We start from the raw sequence: 21471 nt of genomic DNA, 5'->3' as shown, positions 1-21471 counted from the left end.
TACCAGTGTTGTTACTGCTAACCATCACTGGGCAGTGGAAGAGGGACTGCCTCCATGTGACAGACACAGGAACTGGGCTCAGAGAGGGATAGGGACTTGCCCAGGGTCACACAGCTGATAAAAGAACGGGGGCTGCTGGACTCCAGATCATGCTCTACTACTACGGCCTCTTTGGGATGGCTCTGGACAAACACCTTCCTTGGAGCTCAAGGGAACTGTGGCTGCCTTTGCAAAGCCCTGGTGTGCTTCTCCCTGCCCGGGCACCCGGCAAGGCTCTCACTAATATGGGCCGTGACCCTAAGGGCTCTTGGGGTGTAGGCTCTGAGGTTTCCCAAGTGGCCTTTCTAAGGTTTTGGGAGGAGTGGTTTCTTTGGCTACATCTGTGGCATGTAGAAGTTCCCAGGCCAGGGATCGAACCTGTGCTGCAGCAGTGGCATCACCAGATCCTTAACTGCTAGGCCACCAGGGAACTCCTGAGTGGCCTTTCTGACCAAGACTGTCACCTGTGCTCACCTCCCAATTTCTAAAACTTCCTCTAGTGGAAGCCCTGTCCCTCCTTTGTCTCCTGCCAAATACCACATCTCCTGGAGGTTGGTGGCTCAGGGAGGCCTTGCCCTCTCAGTGAGAGAGGCCCCAAGACGCCAGGAAGGCTCAGGCCAAAGACCCAGCTTGGGTAGGTTTGGGGGTCTGAGTATCTGTGCAAGTATCTGTCAACACCTGGCCTGGCTTCCAAACCCTGAAGTGGAAACAGGTGTGTCCGCCTGCCCTGGCCTGTGTGTGTGCGCAAGCAGTCAGGACACAGAGCTGTGAGCCCAGCCGTGTTCTCAGTCCATCTGCTGAAGCAGGAGTGTCATGCCCCCTTTTTGGGGGTGGAGCTGGTGAAGGCCAATGTGACTCCTAGGCTGGAAGGTTCTGCCAAGCCCTGGGGAGAACCACAGAGACGACCTGGGACGCTCGGCCTCAGCTGGATGCCGAGCCCTGTGCCTGTTTCTCTGGGGAAGGCCCCTTTTCAGTCCTTCCAGCTGAGGGAACGCTTCACAGGCTGTTTTCCCAAAAAAGAAAACCATCCCAGTGACGTCACACCCTCCTATATATGGAGTGACCCGACACCAGCTCAGGCACCTGGGGCCATTTCTATTCGTCCACCAGGCTCCTGGTGACAGAAGCCTAGGAGGGATGGCCGCTGCTGGGGGCCTTTGGCCAGCCAGGAGCGGAGAGGTGCCACAGGCTGGCATGGCCCAATATACCCATACACAGATGGAGCTCTGAGGCCCAGCAGCAGACCAGGCAGCTCCCAGGCTAGCCCCTGGGGAGGTCAAGGCCAGACCACCTTCAGTATGAGCCAACATTCACGTTAGGCGTCCCCGAGCTGAGTAACGTGACATCTCCCGAGAAACACCAAGAGGTGTCAACAGCCCCATTTTGCAGATGAGGAAACCAAGGCTCCGAGGTGACTCCAACATGACGTGTCAAACTCAGTCCACAAGCGGAAAGAGCTACCGCTTGAACTTGCTCCTCAGACCAGAGAGGCTATGCAGAAGCAGAGAGACGCCAGGGACTTTGTGTCCCAGCACGAGGCCTGGGCAGTACGGAACGTCCCACCCACGTGGACTGGCTGGTGGAAAGGATGCGGTTAACGGCCCATTGCTAGCAGAGCATGCACTGTGTGTGTGCCAGGCACGCACCCAGTGCCATGCATGCCTCGCTCCACCTCACAGCTGCCCTGGGTGGGGGCTGCTATGATCCACGAAGCGCAGGGAAGGAAACGCAAGCTCCGACTGGTTAAGCAACAGGCCCGAAGTCACCCAGCAGGCAGTAGGCAGAACTGACGCTTGAAACCAAGGCTGCCTGACACCCCTAGCCCCTACCTACCTCCTTGGAAAGTGAGTCAGTGAATGAATGAGGCATGGCTCTGGCTGCTGTGTCCTCCCCCCACCCCGGCCCCCCTTCCCTTCTGGTCTTGGGATGAGCAGACGTTGCCCATTCATCATGTGACAGGAAGCAGCCAGATCTCAGGCCAGCATCAAGGGCGCCCGAGAGCTGGCGGGGATGACCCGCAGCTGGTGTCTGGTTTCCAGACTGCTCCTGGGTCCCTTCACCCCCCACCCCCAAAGTCACACTTGCTACTCAGATTCTTTGGCTCCACAAACAGCCAAAGCCAGGCTTCTTCTAAGACTTGGAAACTTGAGCAGGAAGGTCAGTGCAGCCTGAGCAGAGGGGTCCCTCAGCCCCCTCCTCAGGGCAGCAGGGCCTCCCCACTGATGGGCCTGCAGAACCCAAGGCCAGCGGCTGAGGGGTGATGCAGGGCCCACCCAGCTGGCGTCTGCAGCACCCCCGCCCTGCCCTTCTCTTCCAGCCCCTCTCTCCTCACTCCCCGACCCCTATCAATCTCCAGAGGTCCAGGCCCCAGCCACCAAAAGTCCCAGGCACTCAGGACTCACCTGCCCAAACTGGAGCTTCTGCTTGTTCCTCCCAGGGCCCTCATCTCAGCGACGGGGTCTCCTGTCTGCCCAGGAACCCAATCTCGGCCCCCAGACGCCTTGCCCTCCCTCCCAGCCCACACCTGACCTTCATCCAGGCTGCTGATTCTTTCCACAAACAAGCCTCCACTTTACCCTGCCCCCTGCTGGCCTGGCCCCTTCTGGCCGGGATGGGGGTTCCTGGAGTCGCCTCCTACCTGATGACCCGACCTCCAGCCCACCACGGGAGCCCCCCCACAAGGCACAAGTTCCAACTCGCCGCTCTGCACGCACTGCTCCCCAGAAAGGGGCCTGGGTGTGCCCAAGCAAGGCATCCCAAGCTCTAACCAGCCGGTGCCAGCCTGCCCTCCCCAACTCCGCCTCACCCCAGGCCCCTGCATGCAAGGGCCTCTCTCTCCCAACCACACCAACACCCTGGCCCTTCTAGGCCTTTCCACACGCCAGCCTCTGCCTGGAATCCATGACCTCCCACAGGGCGAAGTCCGTCTCCCGCTTCTCCTACATCTCCTGCGTCAGGACTGGCACTTCCTGTGGGGGGTCCTGGGAAAGCTCCGCCTCACCTGAGCCTCGCTTTCCTCATCCTTAAAGAAAAAACAGCTGGACCTCGCAGGCTGGGCACCCAGGGGCAGTCAGCGGTTCCCAGCCCCCTTCCCACTCCATCCGAAGGCATCCGCACAGGCTTCTCCCCTCGAGTCCAGCTTTTGGGGACAAACTGCTTCCTTTGTCACCCTCTCCTCCTCCTCTGCTGGCCTTTCAAGGCGGGGACTGAACTGAGCAGTCATCTCTAAGCTGCCAGTGCCTTGCCTGGGGCCTGGCACAAAGCGGGCACCCGGTGGGGGCTGGCTGAGTAAACTTCGAGCAAGAATCACCTGCCTCCCAGCTCAGGATCCCCGAGGTCTCAGATCAGGCAGAGATCACCAGGCCATTCAAAACACACCACGCCTGCACTGCAGGGCTTCCCTGAGCCTTTTAAAATCGATGCTGCTCCTGCTCACCTTTCACCTTCTCCTTCTCGAGTAATAAGACCCAATTCCAGAAGGAAAAAAAAAAAAATGCAGGAGCTGTAAACATCTCTCAGTTACAGGTGCAATGAGGCATTTGGTTTCCATCCTGGAAAGCCTCTGGCTCCAGGAGCTGGTGGAGGGTGGACCCCGTCCCACCCCCTCTTCAAGGAAGACCCGCGGAGCGCGTGCTCCACGCCAGGGAATGACACCCAGCGCCTCGCACACACCCCCACGTCTGCACTGTCCTCTCATAAGGAAATCGAGGTGCAGAGACGCTGAGTGACTCACCAAGCCCGCCGCTGGTCAACGCGTGCACCTGTGTTCGAATCCAGATCCGCCCCTCTCCAAAGCCTGGGTTTTGATCTCATTTGCCTGGGGCCATCCTTGGAGGCTACCATGGAGCTGGGGGACGCTGGAGTCTCACTCTGCTAGGAGCCTCAGACCACTTAGGCAGACCCACCATCCCAAGGACCCCTGTCCTTCAGGGAAATGAACTTGCTCTCTCCTCAAGGCCTCGGCAGGCTCTGCTTCCCCTGCCAGGAATGAACTGCCTCCTGGCAAACCTGTATCCGCCTTTGGAGACCCACCTGGGGCACCTCCTCCAAGCAGCCTTCCGGGATGCACCCAGGCAATCCGTTCGTTATTCCCAGGCTCCACTGCCCTGGTCTCTGCTCTGTTGCTGCCTGCTCACGTGCTTTCCTCTCCCTCAGATGGAGAGTTCCTTGAGGGCAGAGCCCAAATCACTCACCTCGTGGCCTCAGCAGGTCACAGACGGAGGGCAAGGTGCAGGGCTGTTGACCTAGTACGTGAACACCGGAGGCCAGGAGGGGGAAGCCTGGGGACCAGGCCAGCTCATCCCCGGGGCTGCTGAGGAGAGCCCAGGGTGTGAGGGAACGGGCAGTTTCGGAGCATAAATTCCTCCAAACCCAAGCCCTGTCTCAGACCACAACCACTGCCCTGCCAACCAGATGCCAAGGGAGGAAACCCGGCAGAGCGGCCCTCAGGCAGGTGGAGGTTTCAGTGCTTGTAAAAAGCTCTTCTGGGCTCCCGGAGGACACCCATAAGCCCACCCAGCAGCCTCTACACACGAAGTTCTTTTTTCTTTTCTTTTCTTTTCTTTTTTTTTTAAGGGCCCAACTGTGGCATATGGAGGTTCCCCGTCTCGGGGACGAATCAGAGTTGTAGTTGCTGGCCTACACCACAGCCACAGCAATGTGGGATCCGAGCCGCGTCTGTGATCTACACCACAGCGCATGGCAACGCTGGATCCTTAACCCACTGAGCGAGGCCAGGGATCGAACCCACATCCTCATGGATACTACTCAGGTTCGTTATTGCTGAGCCGCAACAGGAACTCCCACCGGAAGTCTTGAACCCCGACCTTCCCTAATTTTCTGTCCTGCCCTCTTTTTAAGGTTTTTTGAAAGGATGACTATTCCTGGCAGGAGAAACTTCTGAGGAGAGCTCACTGCTCAGATATCAGGAAGGGACCCAGGCAGCCAAAAACCCACTCTGAAGGGAAAAGAATTACTTTTTCTGCTTCCCTGCAGCTTCAAAAGTTCTGGCAAAGCCCAGGATCAGCCAATGTGAAACTGCCCCCAGCCCAAGCTGGCTGGGGCAAAGGGCATGCCAGGCTGATGGCACTGGCCCACTGCCAGCCCCCACTGGGTGGGCAGCCAAGGGGGCAGCGGTGGCAGAGGTGCAGCCAAGGTCAGATACTCTGTGAGTTCGGGCTCTAGAGGTCTCTAGGGCCTGCCTCTCTGCCACTTGCTGGGCACACCCTCGAGGGCAAAGGCAGTGGCCCCAGGTGGCAGAAAAGGGTGAGGGGCTCCCCACAGTGGAGCAGGGCAAAGGCCAGTACCTTGCAAAGTGGCTCCTGAGAAGCTCTGGGGAAGGTCTCGGCTCAGGGTTGAGGGAAGACGCAGCTGCGAGCAGTAGCAAGACCTCCGGGGATCTGGGTGGCCTCTCTGTGCCAGGGCTGGTGAAGGAAGAGGGGCCGGCCCTGACTCCGTATGGGACTTCCCCTGCTCAAGACTGCCATCACCAGCCACTGCCAAAAGGAAACTCCCCCACCACGAGCTGCTCCAAAAATAGCTCCAGCTGCCACCTCCGTAGTGAAAGGAACTTGTCACTGCCACCGGGTGGCCCGCTGCTCAGGGACTAGAATCTGATGGCAGCAGCCAGGGTCAGTCTTGGAGACAGCGTGTGTGTGCCCCGAGCCGGGGAATTTGGAATGCAACCAGGGTCCACTCTGCAATCACCTGGTCCTGCTCCCCCATTCTACCTTCCAGGAAATTGAGGTGGGAGGACAAGAGACCAGCCCACGGCCATGAGCCCAGCAGTGGCAGCGCCTGGCCAGGACCCAGCCTCCTAAAACCACTCCACGCCCACACTGTCAGACCACTGCCCCAAAGCCTCCGTCACCTCCTCACCCCCAACCCAGAACCCAGAACCCTGACAGCAGATGCTGAGATGAAAGCAGCCTGGGAGGGACCAGCCCAGCCCTTGTCTTAGATGCTCCATCCCACCCACCCCCACAGGGGCCAGCGAATGCTAAGAAGCATAAACATCCTTGCTGTCCCTTTAAAAGATTAACCCTTTCAGAGTTCCCCTCTTGGCACATCGGAAACAATCCAGCTAGGAACCATGAGGTTGTGGGTTCGATCCCTGGCCTCGCTCAGTGGGTTAAGGATCTGGTGTTGCCATGAACTGTGGTGTAGATTGCAGATGCGGCTTGGATCCCACGTTGCTGTGGCTGTGGCGTAGGCTGGCAGGTGTAGCTCCGATTTGAACCCCTAGCCTGGGAACTTCCATATGCTGTGGCTGCAGCCCTCAAAAGACAAAAAAAAAAAAAAAAAAAAAAAGCAAGCTTAACCCTTTCTAGTCTCTCTTTTGGGATCTGAGCCAAAAACATTTGTTGCCTGAGAGATGAGAGCCTTGACAGGCGGAGGCCTTGGGTTCAAGTCCTGGTGGCCCTGGCGTGTCCCAGCTGTGTGTGTGCCCCCGTGCTCTCATGGGTAAAACAGGGGCACAAACAGTACGCAGCACCCCGAGCTGTGGAGGGTCCCACAACCTCAGGTGATCCAATGTGCTTAGCCCCGGGCCTGACGCATCACAGAGTCCCAGTCAGTGGAGTTACCCTCGAAGCTCAGTCACATCCTCATTCCGGCCCCACGCTCTCCAAAACCAGGCTGTGGATCCAGGAACTGAGCACTCAGAGGATTCTCACCTTCCCTCCCTCCCACACACCCCCCCCCCCAGCTGGCGTCTCTGCTCAGGGCCTGTGCTGACCACTGGTGACCCCAAGACGACACAGATGGAAACCCCCTTGCTCTTAAGGGCTCACAGGAGAGAAGCCAGCACCACGAGAACGGATAACCACAAGCCAGAAAGAGCACGAAAAGTGCCCGCAAGAAAAAGACTGATGGACTCTCACTTCAGGCCAGGCAAGGTCATGGACAGCTTTTTTTCTCTTTTTTTCCCCTTTCCACAGCCTCGTCTGCAGCATATGGAAGTTCCCAGACTAGGGGTCGGATCGGAGCTGCATCTGCAGGCCATGGGGTGCCACAGCCATGGCAACACGGGATCCAAGGTGCATCTACAACCTATGCCACAGCTTTCCACAAGGCCGGTTCCTTAACCCATTGCGGGAAGCCGGGGATGGAACCTGTGTCCTTTGTGGACACTATGTCGGGTTCTTAACCCCCCTGAGCCAGAAATGGGAACTCTACGGACAGCTTCTTAGAAGAGGAGGAGTCTGGGGTGGCCTAGAAGGATGGGCAGAGTTAGCCCCAGAGGGGAAGGGGATTCGGGTGGAGAGCTAAGTGGGCTCAAAGGCCTGGAGGCTGGGGGACCAATGGGCAGGTGGGAGAACGCATGGGAGCCTCCAGGCCACCCAGCCCTCCACCTCTGAAGAGAGCTCCTGCGGCTGGCACCTGCCTCCTCCTCCTCCAGAACCAGAGCCAGCTCTGCCCTGGGCAAACCAACCCCCCGCGCCCCATCTGCAGCTCGGCCACTGGGACTGACGCAGGCATATGGCAGCTGAGGCCTCGGAGGACACACAGCGCTAGATCCTGGCACCGGGGCTCGGCCACCTGCCAGCACACCTTCCCCACCAGCCGGGCCCAACTGTCGGGCATATGCCAGGTGCCGGCCCCCTTGGTGGTAGCAGCTGGGCCCAGGCCAACCATCCACAGGCCTGGCCCTGGTGCATGGGGCACCCCTTCAGGACTGTCTTCCATGAGCCCACTGAGGTGGGTAGCATCAGTCCCAACCCACGGCAGAGGCTCCAGACAGGCCAGTCAGACCCTGAGTTGGGCACGTCTGCCTGAGCGTTTGCCTTCTGCTTCCGGCCTCCTGTCTACTGGAGAGGAATTCTGTCCAGGGCTCCCACCCAGGACGGGCAGCTCCAGGGAAAACACAGGTTCACAGAGCCTTCCTCTTCCTCCCGGGCCTGGCGGCAAAAACTTCCCAGAAGTCTGCCTTGGCTCTGCTCAGCCTGCGTGCCTGTGTGCACACACGTCTGCCACTGGTCCCTCCCTGCCCGTCCACCTGGGCCACCGAAGAGGCCGGAGGGGCGCTGAGGGGCACAGATGGGCTTGCGAGTCCCACTGGTCACCAGACTCTCAAGGCCCCCCCGGGTCACCAGGAGCCTCCAGCATGACCTCCAGGCAGCTGAGTGTGGCTCGGTCTGCGGGCAACAGTGCCTCCTCCATCCAGTCCTGCCACCCTGTGCAGAGGTACAGGCTGGCACATCATCTCAGCTTCCAGGGCCACATCACGGTGGCCCTGGACCTTCCTGGGTCACATTCTCTGGGATCCTCGCTGACTCCAAGTCGGGCCTGGGAAGCAGGAGGCCATCCCTAATTCCCAGCAGGTGAATTCTGCTCTGAGCCACGACGTGAGTGGTGTGGTGGCCGGGGACTCACAGGGCTGCATGACCTTGGGAAAGTCATGACTTGTCCCTGGGCCTCGTTTTCTCACCTACAACAAGGGTGGGTCTAACTCTGCAGTCTTAGGGGGGCAGCTTCCTGTGCCGACACTTTTCTATGCGGCTGATGGAGGATTTGCGATTGGCTGGGGCACCCTGAAACTGAGCGCTGGAAGCTTGTCTCTACTCATATGCTCATGTCCAGGAGGAAGAGCGGACCTTCTGGATCTGGAACTGACCCTAGAAGACAGCCCCCAGCCCCCTGCACACTGCTCTCCCCACTTGCGACAAGCCACAGCCATGTGCAGGCACAGCTCTGGGGCCTCCCAGCTCCCAGACACACAACCATGGGCGTGGGATGTGTATACACGGGGGTCACACACAGAGCACCCCTTTAGTGCCAGGTACAGGGCCAGATCCTTGAGTGGGGCTGGCGGCTCGTGGGCTCAAAAAGCGACCCTGCAAGGCAGACAGTGTGTCCACTGGACAGAGCAGGAAAGAGAGGCTGGCAAAGTCACGTGACTCGTTGAGAGCGTCCTAGCTGGAGAGAGGCAGAGCCACATGGAAGGGCAGACCTGAGTCCTTGCTCACCTGGACACTCTGCAGCGTACACCCTGGGCTCCTGCCCTCAGGGAAGGGGCAAACGGGGTGGTCATGGGGTGGGTACCAGACCAAGTACTTAACTCAGTTGCAGAAGCATCGAAGGAGCCGCTGCATCCAGCTTGAGCCCATCAAGGGGACTGCAGGGAGGGGGTGGCACTTGATCTGGGACCCGAGGCTCAGGAAGTGTGGTGAGGCAGCCCAGCACAGGCTCTGGAGTCTGAAAGCCCCAAGTTCAAATCCCGCACCGCCTCTGTCCAGCCACACGAGCTTGGATCAGGCCTGTGGCCACGTCTCTGCAGTTCCCTCCTCTGTGAATGGGGAGCCGTGTAGGAGCCACCTTGTGGGGAGGGTTGTTATGAGGACGGAGTAGAGGACATGCAGGTGGAATGCCAGCAGCCCAGGACTATCAGGACTAGGTACACACAAGGGCTCGATAAATGTGGCTGCTGCTACGATTATGATAACTGTTAGCAGCATAAAAACCAGCGTTCCTTCAACAGCAATACTGCCGCCACAAACATTTCTGGCAACCCACTCTGCCCACCCATTGTCACCGTAAGTCTGGTCCTCATTCCCTAGGGGACCCCAGTCTTGGGGCCCACCCCCAGGGAACGTGGCAGGAGGTGACCCTGGCCTCTGGGGAGCTCTGCTTGAGGGGAGGAGGGGAGAGGCCGTCCTGGCTCCTGCCATGTTCTCCGGAAGCTGGGAAGTGATGGCAAAGCATTTTACAAAGTTATCGGGACAATGAACCTGAGCTGGTCCCTCCCCTCATCGTCTCCGTAAAATAAATCTTGGCCCGTGGCTGGTGAGAGACCCTATATATTCACATGACGATCGTGCCTCGTGATCATAGGGCTCGTGGTTCCGGCAAGCAGTGTGTGGCAGGGATGACAGTGGTCCTAGGAGACTCACTATTTTCCAGCGACTTTTATTGTCCATTATATCCCGGCGTTTACAGGGCCCTGCTCCGGGCCTGGCAGGAATAGCGTGGGGCTGGCAGGCCTTAATATTCCCGTCTCGGCGCTGCAGATCTGTCGTCACCTCTCCTTCCCCCCTCCCCAGTCTTTGTGTGACACTGAGAGCCCCGGGAGCCCCAGGGGCGCTGGAGGGAGAGGGCTGGGGCGTCTGGAGGCACCGGCATGCCCACCCAAGCCAGTCCACGCGGTGCTTGGTTCCAGCCTGCTGTCCCAGGCCAGGGGACACTGCTAGCTCTGGGGCCCTCCTTGGGCGTGGGAGGGGCTGTGCAAGGTGGAGGGGTGCCCGGGTGCGCAGGGGATGCTACTCCTGGCTCGCGGGGGCCGCGGGCTAAATTCTCAGGGATTCTGTGAGACATTTATCATGCTGGTTGCCTGAAATCAGGCACAGGAGGACTGTTTCCACTGCGGAAATTGGCAAATGCTACAGATCAAGGCTCCGTACAAATCCTTCCCCCTCTCACCCCTCTGCCCGGGGACCTGTTTGTTAAACAGCAGCACACACTCCAGGACGGGGGAGACCCAGGACGCCAATCGTGAGGACCTGGTGTGAGCCCTGACTTCCTCACGTACCTCTCTTATATTTGTGGGTGACCTTAGGTATAAGGTACTTCTCCTTTGGAGCCTCGGCTTTCTTATCTGTAAAATGGGGACATACCTAAACCCCCCACTCCCGGGGTTGTCGTGAGGCTTAACAGCACATCATGGCAAGCTCCCTGGATGCTGCTTGGTACACAGCAGGTGCTTAATAAATGATACCCACTGTCATTCCTTGATTCAACACTTTCCGGGGCACCCACTCTGTATCAGATACTGCCGGAGTGACAGGGCTACACAAACACCCCACGGGATGATAAATACCAAATGCTTCACATCTGGACAGTTGCCGATTGTCCGCAGAAGGATTTCTAGCCACATCATCTTACGGAGCCTCATGACAACTCTGGGAGGTGGGTCCAGCAGGAATGATGCTGATTTTCGAGATAAGGAAATGGGGGCATGACCTGCCTGAGGCCCCTGCCAGGGTCTAGGGGACCCCTGGCCTAGGATCCTGAGTTCTGATCTTGGCTCCACTGTCTCCCTGCCCCGGGTCCTCCCTCTCCTGGGCCCCAGGCTCCCCACTGGAAGGCTGAGCAGTACTTGGGATGCTGCTGGCTCTGATGGGGTGGGGTCTGCCTCCGGGCTTCCTGGCTTGGTCAAACGTTCCTCTGACCCCCACAGCCAGGCAGAACAACGTCTCAGGCATATGCCTGTGCCCCAGCCAGAGCCCAGGAGAGCCAGGGTCTCGTGAGCAGGCAGAGGACTCCCGTCTGCCTATTTGGGGCCTGCCATCTCACCCGCTGGCAGGGCTCGCCCACCCACTTCGCAGATGAGGAGACCAAAGTTCGGGGGTGGGGTGTCACCAGCCTAGGAGCTGGGCATTCATCCCCTCGGCTAGCAGCCTCCAGAACTCATGGCTGGGGTGTCTGCAGAGGGGACCGCCTGGCCAGCTGGCCCCAAGGGGTTGAAGAGCACTTTGCCGAAGCAGGAGCTCAAGCGGTACAGGCGACTGGATGACTCAAAAGGACCTTTGAAACCAGGAGGTAGGCGGAAGCGGGCAGCATTTCTGGTGGGTTTCACCTCACTTCCTAGAAGGATGCGTCACCAGCCTCCGTTTAGTCAGCCCTCACCCAACCGGCAACGCAGATCCGCACTCTAGGTGGCACGTCTCTGCTCGCTTGTCCCCGAAGCAACTACAGGCCGGCAGGTGGGGGCTGGCAGGTAGGGGCCATCCAGCCTGTCAAGGGAGGGGAGTGGGGGGAACCCTTCTCATTTCACAGGTGGAGAAACTGAGGCCCAGAAAGAGGGCAGGGGGCTGGTTCAGGGCCATACAGCAGGGACAAGTCTCAAACTCCTTTGCCAAGAGGTTACTTTTTCTCTTGGGAGAGGGGGCGAGATAGGGAAGATTGCAAAGGAAAAAGGAGAGGTGGAAAAAAAAAAAAAAAACTAGCAGCTGAACAGAATTGCAACAAGGCCCCCAGCCAGCCCGAAGAGGTTTCCGAAATTCTGTACAGTCTGGATTCTTGTGGGCTGAGGGGTCACGCGATTTCCTCTGCAGAAGGCAGGGTTGAAACAGTCTGACTGAGGGGGAAGGGGGAGGGGGGACATGTCCACGAGACCGGGAATCATGAGTTTCTGCCTGGCTGCTCCAAGGACTTGCTGGGTGACCACAGACGAGTCCCTTGCCCTCTCTGGGCCTCAATTTACCCTTATTCATTTACTCTGCACCAAGTCTTGTTCTAATGCACTTCAGTGACACTGACCCCTTGTATTACATCATAATTATCTCCATTTTACACGAGGGGAAAAAAAGGGCATAAAAAGGGCAGGCGTGCTGTCGGGTACAGGTGGAAGAGCCGGGGTGTAAAGCCAGGTGCTGTGGCTCCAGAACCCGCATTCCAACCATGAGCCACCAGGCCCTCCAGCCTGCAGCAGGCAGAGCTCTGGGGTCCTTCCCGCCCTCAGGGGCTTTGCGTCTGTGGCTGCGATGCCAGCGGGCCCGTTGCTGGCGTCCCCGAACCATCCTCCTTAACTCGGCTGCTGCTCAGAGCTGCCACCTTGTCCGTGAACTCTGATTCCTTCACTTTGCTCAGCAGCCTTTATCAACTGCAGCCCAGGAGACCCTTGGGAAACTCCCAGGTCACAGCAGGCATCGACCCGCCTCTTTGAGCCTCGCCAGGAGCCACGAGTCCAAGCAGGCATGGACGACCCTGCTCTGATGTCCGTTTTGGAGTTTTATACTCAGGTCGGCCTCTGGGACTGCAGGAGGGAGACTGCCATTCAGGCATCCAAGAAAGAGAGAGGGAGAGAAAAAAAAAAAAAAAACATCTATTCATAGCCAGACAGAACCTGCTTGGTGGAAATGATGCTATCGAGGCGACAAGCAGCCCAGCTGTGCAAGATTCCCGAAAAGCCTGACCTGGGAACATCCAACGTGGAAGGCTCAAAGCCTTGGATGGCCACCAAGCTTATAAAATCTGCCTGGATGCGCGACCCGTGAAATTCCTGAGGGAATAAGGTTCTGACCCAAAACCTGGGCTTGTCTTCCAAAACAAAATTCTTCAGACAACAGACATTTTTTTGCCTTCAACAAAGAGACGGCTGATCTCCACTTCACTCTGATCACTGGAGCAAGGCACACTCGTGGTGAGAACGTGCTCCCACTCCAGGCCACGCACTGTGCCACATATTTGGGTCCGCTGGGTCCCTTGCACGGGTGGGCGTTACTATCTCCATTTCGCAGATGGGGAGACTGAGGCTCGGAGAGCCGCTGATCCAAACAGCCGGGCGAGTCTACGGCCATACCACCCTGAACGCGCCCCATCTCGTCAAAGAGTCGGGAGATGGCAAAGGAGGGGGCTGAAATCCCGTGCCGGGCTGGGGTGTAGGGAGGTGGGGAAGGCCCCCAGTGGAAGCTTCTGTCTGCATGATGAAGGGGAGCTCCAGCCAGGCAGAGGCGCAGAGGGAGCTCTGTGGGGTGGGTACCGAGGGTGTCTCGGGCTCTGGACGCCCCCGTGCTTCCCTCCTCATGTGGGAAGCATTCCTGCAGACGGATGGAGGTGGGGGGCCCAAGGGCGGTTAGAATCGCCCCACTGAAGCCACCTCAGTTGGTCTTTCCAAAGACCCCAGGATCCACTGAGTGGGAGTGCTGTGCCGAGCACCCGGGAAAGCTTGCGTTCGAATCACTGCATCGACGCCAGATGATCGTTCAACACCCAGGCAGTCGCTGCCACGCCACTGTTCTATTCCTGGGAGCAGGAGAAACCCTGAATCCACTCATCCGAGGTCTCATGTCTCACCAGAGACCTCAGAAAAACCCCCTAAGAATCCACCAGTCCACGTCCTGTCCTTGAAAGCAGGAAACCGTGTGTCCGAGGCCGTAAAATCGTCTGTTCAACGGCCCAATGGGCACTGGGACCAGTCCTCATCTTCAGTGGGGCTCCTTGTTCAGGGAAAAATAAGGAGTTTCCTAAACCATCATCTAGCACCCAGTGTAACTGCTGCTTCGCGCACCCAGGGTGTGGAAACACGGGGAAAGGTCTGTGTGGTCTGCCCGGGGAGGTGGGGGTGTCTGCTCAGAATAGGAACCTGCCCTGAACCAAGCAGACTGGGGGGGGGGGGGGGGGGGCTCCAGCGGGAAGGCACACATGTGCAAAAGCCGGAGGCCAGGCAGGACGAGCATTCGTTGTGGGACTAGCTCCAAACAACAGTAGTGGCCTCGGGTCTGCAGAGGGGGCGGGAGTGAACACCTGCACACCGAGCCGGTTAAGCAGTGCAAAATCAGGGCAAGAATGTGGCTGCCCAGACTCCCTTTCCAGTGCTCTTGTGCACACCCTGTCTCCCACGGGACCAAGCTTAGTATGATTTTTACTCAATGAGTTTACGTGATGAATCAAAGCCCCAGTCACAGTCCAGCAGCATCCTGCCTCTGCCAACGTTACGTGCTCACTTGACCTCCCCAGCCCTGCCCTGGTGACCCTGGGGAACTTGTCCATGGCCAGGAGGAAGGAAACGCCTACAGAACCTCCCTCTCGAGAGACCCTGCAGGGGGCCATGCCCCAGGAGTGCCATGAGGCTTACATTCCAGGCTCCGAGCCACTCTGTCCTATTTGGTGCGTATTTATTGAGCACCGACGGTGTGCCAGCCCCTGTGCTAGGCACCGGAGGGATGCAGAGAAGGGGGTCGCAACCTCTAATTCACTCGGCCCTTCCCTCATCCTGAAACGGGTAGGGCTGGATGCCCTACTCCTCGGGCCCAGAAGAGGGGTTGAGAGGCTGGTGGAGGCCTGGGGCTTGCTTGCTCAAGACCACCCAGCCGGGAGGTGTCAGGCTGAGAAGCTAAGCCGGAAACATCTGGCTGCAGGGCCTGTGCCAAAAACGATAAGTGTCCCTGAAGGGACAGAAGAGCCTGGGTCCCTCCTTCCTGCCCTGCAGGCTGCCCTTTACCCACAAAGCAGGCGGAGGCCGCGCTGGCAGGCGTCACCCAATGGTAACGGCGGGGCCCTGTCATTACGGGGAGGGGCTGCTCTCCTGGCCCAGGGAGCAGGGCCAGGACCAGCGGCTCCTGCAGGGCGAGGAGAGGCCCTTGGCTCTAAGCCGTCGTGGCCGGTGCCACCGAAGGACTAAACACTTGTATGACCAGTGAGTCTGGGATGCGGAGCATGGACTACGGGGTCAGCGAGCCCCTGGCCAGGTCTCTCTGAGTCTATTCCGTGGGGTTGACATGACCCAGCCCTGGCTGTGAGGATGGCTGCCCCTTCGAGGCCTGGGGTCCTTGTGCACCTCTGTCTCGGGCGGGGATGTCAGCCGACCCCCTGGGTACCCTGTTAACCCAACGCAACAGCCGGAGGCATTCCACCCTAAGGCTCATCAGTGTTCTGTCCAGACTGGCAGGCCCTCCTCCTCACACCCCAGGCCCCGTACCAGGTCGAATACAAAGCTTATGACTACCTGCAACTGGGGACCAGGGCCTTCTTTGGAAAGAGGGTCTCTGCATATGCAATCAAATTAAGACGAGATGGCGTGACTGGATTAGGGTGACTGTAAGCCACAGAAGACCAAGGACTGCCAGGAACCACCAGAGGCCAGGAGAGAGAGGCACAGAACAGACTCGCCCTCGGGGCCTCCAGAAGGAACCAACCTTGCCCACACCTTGATTTTGGACTTCTGACCTCCAGGGCTGTGGGAGAATAAATGCCTATTGTTTTAGGCCACCGTGTGTGTGGGGATGTGCTGTGGAGGCCCCAGGAAGTGAATACACTCCCTGCCCACCCCCGGGGGGCACAGCTGGCCCTCACAGGCAGCCGGGCTTCTCCAGGCACTGCAGGCATCACCCGAGACTCCCTCGGGCTCAACTTCTGTTTCGGGAGCCGCAGAGGAAGTCAGTCAGTGGTTCCCAGGGCTGGGGCTTTCACAGGCCTCAAAGGCTTCCCCCAAGTTGCGAACATGGACAGAAGGTGGCCGACGTTCCCTGACATCTAAAACAAAATTTCCGTCCTGCATAAAGGGACACCTGACAGGAGAAAGCAGCCCATGCCAGACCTGTCCTTCAGTTTTCTCATGTCACCATGGGTCCGCGACCGTGTCACCCAGCCCTGGGTCCGGTCTGGGTCTGGTGTTTGGGAACCAAACTGCGGGCCGCTGTGCCCTGCTGGGTGACTTCGTAACGTCCTGGCCAAAGAGAAGGGAGGCTGGCCTCCTCCACGCTCGGCTGAGTACAAAACGGAGGTTTTCTCGAAACAAACTCATGGACACGGAGAACAGACTTGGCGTTGCCAAGGGGGAGGGGGAGGGGGAGGGAGTGGGACGGCCTGGGAGTATGGGGTTAGCAGATGCAAACTGTAGCATCTGGAGTGGATAAGCAATGAGGTCCTGCTGTATAGCACAGGCCATGAGATCCAATCTCTTGTGGTGGAACATGATGGAGGATAATGTGAGAAAAAGAATGTGTGAATATATACATATGGACAACGGGGTCATTTTGCTGTACAGCAGAAATCGACTGAACATTGTAAATCAACTATAACAAAAAAAAATTTGGGGGGGTCTTTTTCTGGGGCCACACCCCCGACATATGGAGGTTCCCAGGCTAGGGGTCCAATCGGAGCTGTAGCCACCGGCCTGCGCCAGAGCCACAGCAACGCGGGATCAGAGCTGCGTCTGTGACCCACACCACAGCTCACGGCAACGCCAGATCCTTAACCGACTGAGCAGGGCCAGGGATTGAACCCGCAACTTCATGGCTCCTAGTCGGATTCGTTAACCACTGAGCCACGATGGGAACGCCTAACCAAAAATTTTTGTTGCAAAAAGGAGGTTTTCTCCATCTCAGGGACTTGACAAGAATATTCCAGTTAACCTGTGGGTGATTTCAGTTAATCCCCTCTGAGGACTGGGTGATCTCCCAGCCCGAGAAGGAGAAGGAGGAGGAGGAGGAGGAGGAGGAGGAGGGATTCCAGGCCAGTCAATGAGGGAGGATCGGGAGGAAGAGAGGAGAAAAATGAAAAGGAGGAGGGACAAGGAGAGAGAGAGAGAGACACGCACTGACCCTTCTGGTGAAAAGAAAAGCAAATTGCGAAATTACGCAACGGGCAGACATCACGGGCCGGACGGCTCCAGCCCTCTTCAAAGGCACCTCGTAAACCCCGCGCCCAGCCTTGGAGGGAGAGGCCAGATGCCTGCCTCTGTGGGGAGGAGCCTTCCAAACATCTGGCCCCGGTGGCCCGATGACCCAGTGGAAGCCGGTCACCCCTGCAATTCGTGACCACTGCACCCACGTCTGCCCCGTGGAAACCCGCCAGGCGTGCTGGCAGAGCCGCCTGGGGATAAAAATCTGTCTCCGTTCAAGGAATGTGTCTTCGCCAGGAACTCGAGAGCGCTAATCCCATCTCTGAGATGCCCCCAGCGTGGGGGAAACCTCTGCCCAGAGAGCTTGGGCTGACAGCCGTGCCGGGGTGGCCTTGCCGGGACAGCCTCAGATGCTAAGGGCTGACGCTGTTGCCTTCCAGGGCTGGAGTCCATCCCTCCCTCCCTCCCCTCCTGCACACCCAGGCCAGGGGCAGGGTGGGCCCCAGTTCTCAGGAAGCCAGGAAACACACTCTTTTCTGGGCTAAATGCCCAGATTCCTTGAGCAGTCACAGGACACGCTTCTTCTGAGCTGATCCAAAGCCACAAGCGTGGACTGGAAGTTTCTTTGGGCGCCGTGGACCTGCGGGGACCCAGGCGCACCTGGAATTCCAGGCCAAGGGCCCGTCAGTGAGAGAGGCCCCAGCCGGCCCGGACAGGCCGGAGGGCATAGACCTGTGCCCTGGGGGCTGCCTTTCCTTGCCAAGAAAACGAGATTCCTTCATTCCGTCATCCTGTGCCAGGGCTTTCTTGAGAGGCTCACAGGGCCCGGCACCGTGAGAGGCACAGGCAGAGAAAGTCCTGTCCCTCCAGAGGTGTGTAGTCAAGAGACGGCTCCAGACGTGGCAGCAAATAGACACGGTCATTCTAGACACAGTAAGAGCTACGGAGAAAAGCAGCCGAGGCGCGGGCCAGGTGCTACGAATAAGGCTTCAGAGGGTCGCGGGGACAATGAACTCAGATGGTGCAGCAAACGGCTTAGCAAATAATCAACAGTCCGAGAGGAGGAGGGAGGGTCTTTCCTTCCTCCCATTGCACAGGCGGGACGACCCAGGCCACAGAAGAAAGGGCCAGAGCAGGGTGTCTAAGGACTGGCCTGGCTGGGGAGCCTCATCAGCCCGCCTTGCCCAGGGAGCCAAGGGAGAGCCTGAATTCCACCCTGAGCGCTGGTCCTGCCTGACCCCAGTGGACCCTCGGCTCTTTTTTGGTGGGAAAGCCTCTTCCATCCAGCTCCCCCCCCCCCCCGCCCCCCCAGACCATTGACATAGTCTAGGCTTCTCAATCATCTTGCTCCAGGCCGGCCCACAAACAAATGACCCTTCTCCTCCAGCAGGACTGTTCCAACAGGCAATGGCCCTCCCTGAATTTCAATTGGAGGTCCTTCACCTATTTGCTGGAAAATCAAGGCCAAGTTTCAGCACCTCTCTGAGCCTCACTTGCCGTGATCTGAACACCGGAAGCCCTCCCTAAAAAGCTCGCTTGATGAGATGGTGGAGGCCAAAGACCCAAGGTGTGCCTGGCACACAGGAGGCCCACCTGCCGGGCACCAAAGTGGGGTGTGTGTGCTCTAGATGGGGGCACAGTGCTCAGGGGGAGGGAGGGAGAGGGAAGGGGGAGTATGGACCTGGTCCTGGGCTGCCGGGTCCAGCCCTCGGGGAGCTTGGCATCAGAAGGCAAAGGCTAAGGAGAGGGGCCAGTGCTCTAACAGGCCTGGAGGGTCAAAGCCCTGTGAAGACCAGCCCCGCGGCTGATTGGCTGGGAGTCTTGGCCACCATGCTGACCTTTCTGAGTCTCAGTCTCCCTAGATGAGAAGTGAGTTCTGGTGATGTTGAAATGTGACCCCCACCCCACCCCCAAGTATATGAAGTCATCCAGGCAGTATCTGACACCTCGGTCTGCTCGCCCCCATTCATCCATTCAACATAAAAAATATCTGGACTGTATCCCAAGTGGGTCCTTGGGGGTGGGTGGCAGGGTGGGAGGGTGTGGCTGAACCCCTCGGTGGGCAGATCAGTCTCTAGAGCCCCCTGGCATTATGTGGCTCTGAGAGGGGGTGCAGGGGCTCCTGGGCTAGGCTAGGCTCCCCCTTCATGGGAAACGATGCTTGGACAGATCCTGGGAGCAGCCGGCTCACCTGCTGGGTACCTCAGGACCGCGCCACGTGGCCTCGCACCCAACGTGATGCTGTGAGCCCCTCGCCATAGGTCATGTGTCAGTGGCAAGACAGGCTGATAGCTGGGTAGGCCTGGGGAACCTCTGACCCCAGCCCATTTCCCCACCGCACTCAATGCGCCAGAGACAAACATTAAAGCTCAGAACTGCTCGTTTGAACAGCTTCACCTCTGACCCCACCAGACCCATCAACCAATCAAGATAAGAGGAGAATCGGAATTCAACCATGGTAACAATACAATTGGCTCCCCACAAAGCACATTAGAAAACCGGGGTTCTTTGGGGTTGGTAGATGAAAACTACTACATTTATTTATTTATTTTTTGTCTTTTTTTAAGGGCCACATCGTGACACATGGAGGATCCCACGCTAGGGGAACAGTCGGAGCTACAGCTGCCCAGCCTACCCCACAGCCACAGCAATGCAGGATCCAGGCTGCATCTGCGATGACATACACCACAGGTCACAGCATTGCCGGATCCTCAACCCACTGAGCGAGGCCAGGGATCAAACCCGCAACTTCATGGTTCCTAGTCGGATTCGTTTCCACTGCGCCATGACGGGAACTCCAAAACTACTACATTTAGAACGGATGGGCCTTGAGGTCCTCCGTACAGCACAGGGAACTATATCCAATCACTTCGGAGAGAACATGATGGGAAATAGGAGGAGAAGAGGAATGCCTATGCCTGGGTCCCTATGCTGCGCAGCCGAAATTGACACGACGCTGTAAGTCAATTACACTTTGATAAAAACAAGCGAGAAAGCAAGCCGGGGCTCTTGCAGATTGACGAGACTACCTGGAAATGGGGGGAAATCGCTGCATTCCTGGGCAGATGCACTCACAGTAACTCTGGCTTCTTTCATCCCCAGGAAGGAAAAAACACGCAGCAATCCGGATTTAGGGAAGATAACACATCCGTGGCACTTTTTTCCCCTTTCCGAAGCGGCTGCAGCGAGCTTTACATATTTTATCATTTATTCTCACATTGTCCCCAGCAAGTCGGTAGGCGTCGGCCTTGTTTTTCACAAGAAAGCTGTGAGAGAGGCTGAGGGTGCGGAGGTGAGGGGCCTCCTACCCCAACACCCCGACACCCAGCAGGAGAGGGCTGGCCGGGGCGCCCCTGGGCGTGACTCCCCCCCCACCCCCCACCCCCCGGGAGAAAAGCCGAAGGGTTCTTCTGGGGTGGAATTTCCACTTCACGCAGCTGAGAGCTCTGGGGGAGTCCAGAGCAGCATCTACACCAACCTCCCTGTCTCCCTGCCTGAACACCCTCCATGACACCAAACCACTTTCCCCCCACGCCACCAGAAATGCTCCCCAGACCACGCCCCCCCCCCATCAATTTCCAAGACGTCTAGATAAAGCCATCACTCCAAAGCGGAGCAGAGGGTGGCATCTGAGGCTTCCTTTCCTCTGACCCCCGTCCCAGCTGACATGTGTCTGTCATCCACCACAGCGCCTCTGTTTTCTGCAACCACTGCCCCCCCCCGACTCCTCCCCATCCCATCTGCCCTCCACCTAGCTCCCTCCCCACCTGGCTAAGCCTTACTGATCTTCAGGTGCACCCAGGGGAGACAGACCTGGATCAAATCCTTGCTGTGTGACCTTGGATAAGTCACTTGACCTCTCTGAGTCTTGAGTCCACCACAAGAGGAAACCATTTAATGGTGAAGACTAGACATTGAAAGCACAAGTAAACACCTGGTGTCTGCCCTGGTGCAAGAGGAAGTGCGGTAGGAGGAAGAGTTGTTTAAAAAGAAGACAGCTGATAAATAATCACATACTGTTAACTGGTATCTACAGAGGAGGTGCTGGCCATGGGGCGTGGAGCCTCCACCGCAGCCAAGCCTTCCCCCTCTGAACACACTCCAGCCACACGCAGGCCCCTGCTCACAACAAGCAACTGCGAGTCAACAGCCCCTTCAATGTCTTGCAGGAAATTCACTGTTGCTTCCTGATTCTTCTTGTTCCCCCTTATTCTTAGTCTGGCCCTACGGGCCTTGGCCTCACCCCACCTCCAATCCTGCCCCAAACCCAGGTATTGAGTCAAAGGGCAAAGAGCTCACGGCCCCTCCCTCACTAAGACTGGGAATCACTCCCGAGGGGCTCAAGCAGTTGAAGCCACAGTGGAAGGTTCTGG

General features: G+C 58.1%; 1 protein-coding gene across 2 annotated transcripts in view; it reads right to left on the bottom strand.

The window, feature by feature from the left end:
• NEK6 (NIMA related kinase 6) overlaps positions 1 to 21471 on the bottom strand; it is a 92804-nt gene that overhangs the window by 51221 nt on the left and 20112 nt on the right. The window contains exon 1 of one of the 2 annotated variants that reach the window (XM_047768369.1): positions 5346 to 5480. The exons of the other annotated variant lie outside the window; for it this stretch is intronic. The gene's annotated coding sequence lies outside the window, so the exon portion shown is untranslated. Of the gene's footprint in view, positions 1 to 5345; positions 5481 to 21471 lie in introns of those variants that run through there. 2 annotated transcript variants of the gene reach the window in all.

Source organism: Phacochoerus africanus, chromosome 2 (genome assembly GCF_016906955.1).
Source record: "Phacochoerus africanus isolate WHEZ1 chromosome 2, ROS_Pafr_v1, whole genome shotgun sequence".
Lineage (NCBI taxonomy): Eukaryota > Metazoa > Chordata > Mammalia > Artiodactyla > Suidae > Phacochoerus > Phacochoerus africanus.
This window is presented reverse-complemented; position numbering and strand designations above follow the sequence as displayed.